At 39.3% G+C, this 5,510-nt stretch overlaps 1 long non-coding RNA gene across 1 annotated transcript; it reads left to right on the forward strand.

Moving 5' to 3' along the window:
* The first annotated feature begins 1,690 nt into the window (after nt 1–1,690).
* LOC144798697 (uncharacterized) lies at nt 1,691–5,263 on the forward strand. The gene is made up of 3 exons (XR_013603617.1): nt 1,691–1,798; nt 2,598–3,710; nt 4,511–5,263. It is a non-coding gene; the product is annotated as an uncharacterized LOC144798697 (long non-coding RNA).
* The last annotated feature ends 247 nt before the right edge of the window (nt 5,264–5,510 follow it).

The following is a 5,510-nucleotide window of genomic DNA, read 5'->3' on the forward strand; positions in this document are numbered from 1 at the left end:
ATGTATTTAAGAATTTTGAAATGTGTTCAAAACTGACTCCAATTTGGGGAGTGGCCGTACACCGAGAAAGATGGCAGCAAACTAAGGTCACAAAGTTAATAAACAATTTTAATGCTGGAGCAGAGGCAATAGTGTATGGTCCAATCCTGAATGTCTTACGGCAAATAGCTACGTAAATTCTTTTTTCGATTCTCTGTAGGTCAGGGATGAGAAATTGTAAGAAAATGATTCAACTTTTAACCTTTACTGTCTCATAGACGTAGGTTAAAAACGGCCTCCCTTTCACCCCTTACAGCCGTCCCTGTCCTCCAAAATGTATTTAAGAATTTTGAAATGTGTTCAAAACTGACTCCAATTTGGGGAGTGGCCGTACACCGAGAAAGATGGCAGCAAACTAAGGTCACAAAGTTATTAAACAATTTTAATGCTGGAGCAGAGGCAATAGTGTATGGTCCAATCCTGAATGTCTTACGGCAAATAGCTACGTAAATTCTTTTTTCGATTCTCTGTAGGTCAGGGATGAGAAATTGTAAGAAAATGATTCAACTTTTAACCTTTACTGTCTCATAGATGTAGGTTAAAAACGGCCTCCCTTTCACCCTTACAGCCGTCCCTGTCCTCCAAAATGTATTTAAGAATTTTGAAATGTGTTCAAAACTGACTCCAATTTGGGGAGTGTCCGTACACCGAGAAAGAGAAATTGTAAGAATATGATTAAACTTTTACCTTTACTGTCTCATAGACGTAGGTTAAAAACGGCCTCCCTTTCACCCCTTACAGCCGTCCCTATCCTCCAAAATGTATTTAAGAATTTTGAAATGTGTTCAAAACTGACTCCAATTTGGGAGTGGCCGTACACCGAGAAAGATGGCAGCAAACTAAGGTCACAAAGTTTAATAAACAATTTTAATGCTGGAGCAGAGGCAATAGTGTATGGTCCAATCCTGAATGTCTTACGGCAAATAGCTACGTAAATTCTTTTTTCGATTCTCTGTAGGTCAGGGATGAGAAATTGTAAGAAAATGATTCAACTTTTAACCTTTACTGTCTCATAGACGTAGGTTAAAAACGGCCTCCCTTTCAACCCCTTACAGCCGTCCCTGTCCTCCAAAATGTATTTAAGAATTTTGAAAGTGTTCAAAACTGACTCCAATTTGGGGAGTGGCCGTACACCGAGAAAGATGGCAGCAAACTAAGGTCACAAAGTTAATAAACAATTTTAATGCTGGCGCAGAGGCAATAGTGTATGGTCCAATCCTGAATGTCTTATGGCAAATAGCTACGTAAATTCTTTTTTTCGATTCTCTGTAGGTCAGGGATGAGAAATTGTCATAAAATGATTCAACTTTTAACCTTTACTGTCTCATAGACGTAGGTTAAAAACGGCCTCCCTTTCACCCCTTACAAGCCGTCCCTGTCCTCCAAAATGTATTTAAGAATTTTGAAATGTGTTCAAAACTGACTTCCAATTTGGGAGTGCCGTACACCGAGAAAGAGAAATTGTAAGAATATGATTAAACTTTTAACCTTTACTGTCTCATAGACGTAGGTTAAAAACGGCCTCACCTTTCACCCCTTACAGCCGTCCCTATCCTCCAAAATGTATTTAAGAATTTTGAAATGTGTTCAAAACTGACTCCAATTTGGGGAGTGGCCATACACCGAGAAAGATGGCAGCAAACTAGGTCACAAAGTTAATAAACAATTTTAATGCTGGCGCAGAGGCAATAGTGTATGGTCCAATCCTGAATGTCTTATGGCAAATAGCTACGTAAATTCTTTTTTCGATTCTCTGTAGGTCAGGGATGAGAAATTGTAATAAAATGATTCAACTTTTAACCTTTACTGTCTCATAGACGTAGGTAAAAACGGCCTCCCTTTCACCCCTTACAGCCGTCCCTGTCCTCCAAAATGTATTTAAGAATTTTGAAATGTGTTCAAAACTGACTCCAGTTTGGGGAGTGGCCGTACACCGAGAAAGATGGCAGCAAACTAAGGTCACAAAGTAATTAAACAATTTTAATGCTGGAGCAGAGGCAATAGTGTATGGTCCAATCCTGAATGTCTTACGGCAAATAGGCTACGTAATTCTTTTTTCGATTCTCTGTAGGTCAGGGATGAGAAATTGTAATAAAATGATTCAACTTTTAACCTTTACTGTCTCATAGACGTAGGTTAAAAACGGCCTCCCTTTCACCCCTTACAGCCGTCCCTGTCCTCCAAAATGTATTTAAGAATTTTGAAATGTGTTCAAAACTGACTCCAATTTGGGGAGTGGCCGCACACCGAGAAAGAGAAATTGTAAGAATATGATTACACTTTTAACCTTTACTGTCTCATAGACGTAGGTTAAAAACGGCCTCCCTTTCACCCCTTACAGCCGTCCCTATCCTCCAAAATGTATTTAAGAATTTTGAAATGTGTTCAAAACTGACTCCAATTTGGGGAGTGGCCGTACACCGAGAAAGATGGCAGCAAACTAAGGTCACAAAGTTATTAAACAATTTTAATGCTGGAGCAGAGGCAATAGTGTATGGTCCAATCCTGAATGTCTTACGGCAAATAGCTACGTAAATTCTTTTTTCGATTCTCTGTAGGTCAGGGATGAGAAATTGTAAGAAAATGATTCAACTTTTAACCTTTACTGTCTCATAGACGTAGGTTAAAAACGGCCTCCCTTTCACCCCTTACAGCCGTCCCTGTCCTCCAAAATGTATTTAAGAATTTTGAAATGTGTTCAAAACTGACTCCAATTTGGGGAGTGGCCGTACACCGAGAAAGATGGCAGCAAACTAAGGTCACAAAGTTAATAAACAATTTTAATGCTGGCGCAGAGGCAATAGTGTATGGTCCAATCCTGAATGTCTTATGGCAAATAGCTACGTAAATTCTTTTTTCGATTCTCTGTAGGTCAGGGATGAGAAATTGTAAGAAAATGATTCAACTTTTAACCTTTACTGTCTCATAGACGTAGGTTAAAAACGGCCTCCCTTTCACCCCTTACAGCCGTCCCTGTCCTCCAAAATGTATTTAAGAATTTTGAAATGTGTTCAAAACTGACTCCAATTTGGGGAGTGGCCGTACACCGAGAAAGATGGCAGCAAACTAAGGTCACAAAGTTAATAAACAATTTTAATGCTGGCGCAGAGGCAATAGTGTATGGTCCAATCCTGAATGTCTTATGGCAAATAGCTACGTAAATTCTTTTTTCGATTCTCTGTAGGTCAGGGATGAGAAATTGTCATAAAATGATTCAACTTTTAACCTTTACTGTCTCATAGACGTAGGTTAAAAACGGCCTCCCTTTCACCCCTTACAGCCGTCCCTGTCCTCCAAAATGTATTTAAGAATTTTGAAATGTGTTCAAAACTGACTCCAATTTGGGGAGTGGCCGTACACCGAGAAAGAGAAATTGTAAGAATATGATTAAACTTTTAACCTTTACTGTCTCATAGACGTAGGTTAAAAACGGCCTCCCTTTCACCCCTTACAGCCGTCCCTATCCTCCAAAATGTATTTAAGAATTTTGAAATGTGTTCAAAACTGACTCCAATTTGGGGAGTGGCCATACACCGAGAAAGATGGCAGCAAACTAAGGTCACAAAGTTAATAAACAATTTTAATGCTGGCGCAGAGGCAATAGTGTATGGTCCAATCCTGAATGTCTTATGGCAAATAGCTACGTAAATTCTTTTTTCGATTCTCTGTAGGTCAGGGATGAGAAATTGTAATAAAATGATTCAACTTTTAACCTTTACTGTCTCATAGACGTAGGTTAAAAACGGCCTCCCTTTCACCCCTTACAGCCGTCCCTGTCCTCCAAAATGTATTTAAGAATTTTGAAATGTGTTCAAAACTGACTCCAGTTTGGGGAGTGGCCGTACACCGAGAAAGATGGCAGCAAACTAAGGTCACAAAGTAATTAAACAATTTTAATGCTGGAGCAGAGGCAATAGTGTATGGTCCAATCCTGAATGTCTTACGGCAAATAGCTACGTAAATTCTTTTTTCGATTCTCTGTAGGTCAGGGATGAGAAATTGTAATAAAATGATTCAACTTTTAACCTTTACTGTCTCATAGACGTAGGTTAAAAACGGCCTCCCTTTCACCCCTTACAGCCGTCCCTGTCCTCCAAAATGTATTTAAGAATTTTGAAATGTGTTCAAAACTGACTCCAATTTGGGGAGTGGCCGCACACCGAGAAAGAGAAATTGTAAGAATATGATTACACTTTTAACCTTTACTGTCTCATAGACGTAGGTTAAAAACGGCCTCCCTTTCACCCCTTACAGCCGTCCCTATCCTCCAAAATGTATTTAAGAATTTTGAAATGTGTTCAAAACTGACTCCAATTTGGGGAGTGGCCGTACACCGAGAAAGATGGCAGCAAACTAAGGTCACAAAGTTATTAAACAATTTTAATGCTGGAGCAGAGGCAATAGTGTATGGTCCAATCCTGAATGTCTTACGGCAAATAGCTACGTAAATTCTTTTTTCGATTCTCTGTAGGTCAGGGATGAGAAATTGTAAGAAAATGATTCAACTTTTAACCTTTACTGTCTCATAGACGTAGGTTAAAAACGGCCTCCCTTTCACCCCTTACAGCCGTCCCTGTCCTCCAAAATGTATTTAAGAATTTTGAAATGTGTTCAAAACTGACTCCAATTTGGGGAGTGGCCGTACACCGAGAAAGATGGCAGCAAACTAAGGTCACAAAGTTAATAAACAATTTTAATGCTGGCGCAGAGGCAATAGTGTATGGTCCAATCCTGAATGTCTTATGGCAAATAGCTACGTAAATTCTTTTTTCGATTCTCTGTAGGTCAGGGATGAGAAATTGTCATAAAATGATTCAACTTTTAACCTTTACTGTCTCATAGACGTAGGTTAAAAACGGCCTCCCTTTCACCCCTTACAGCCGTCCCTGTCCTCCAAAATGTATTTAAGAATTTTGAAATGTGTTCAAAACTGACTCCAATTTGGGGAGTGGCCGTACACCGAGAAAGAGAAATTGTAAGAATATGATTAAACTTTTAACCTTTACTGTCTCATAGACGTAGGTTAAAAACGGCCTCCCTTTCACCCCTTACAGCCGTCCCTATCCTCCAAAATGTATTTAAGAATTTTGAAATGTGTTCAAAACTGACTCCAATTTGGGGAGTGGCCATACACCGAGAAAGATGGCAGCAAACTAAGGTCACAAAGTTAATAAACAATTTTAATGCTGGCGCAGAGGCAATAGTGTATGTTCCAATCCTGAATGTCTTATGGCAAATAGCTACGTAAATTCTTTTTTCGATTCTCTGTAGGTCAGGGATGAGAAATTGTAATAAAATGATTCAACTTTTAAACTTTACTGTCTCATAGACGTAGGTTAAAAACGGCCTCCCTTTCACCCCTTACAGCCGTCCCTGTCCTCCAAAATGTATTTAAGAATTTTGAAATGTGTTCAAAACTGACTCCAATTTGGGGAGTGGCCGTACACCGAGAAAGAGAAATTGTAAGAATA

This window comes from Lissotriton helveticus, chromosome 12 (assembly GCF_964261635.1).
Source record: "Lissotriton helveticus chromosome 12, aLisHel1.1, whole genome shotgun sequence".
Lineage (NCBI taxonomy): Eukaryota > Metazoa > Chordata > Amphibia > Caudata > Salamandridae > Lissotriton > Lissotriton helveticus.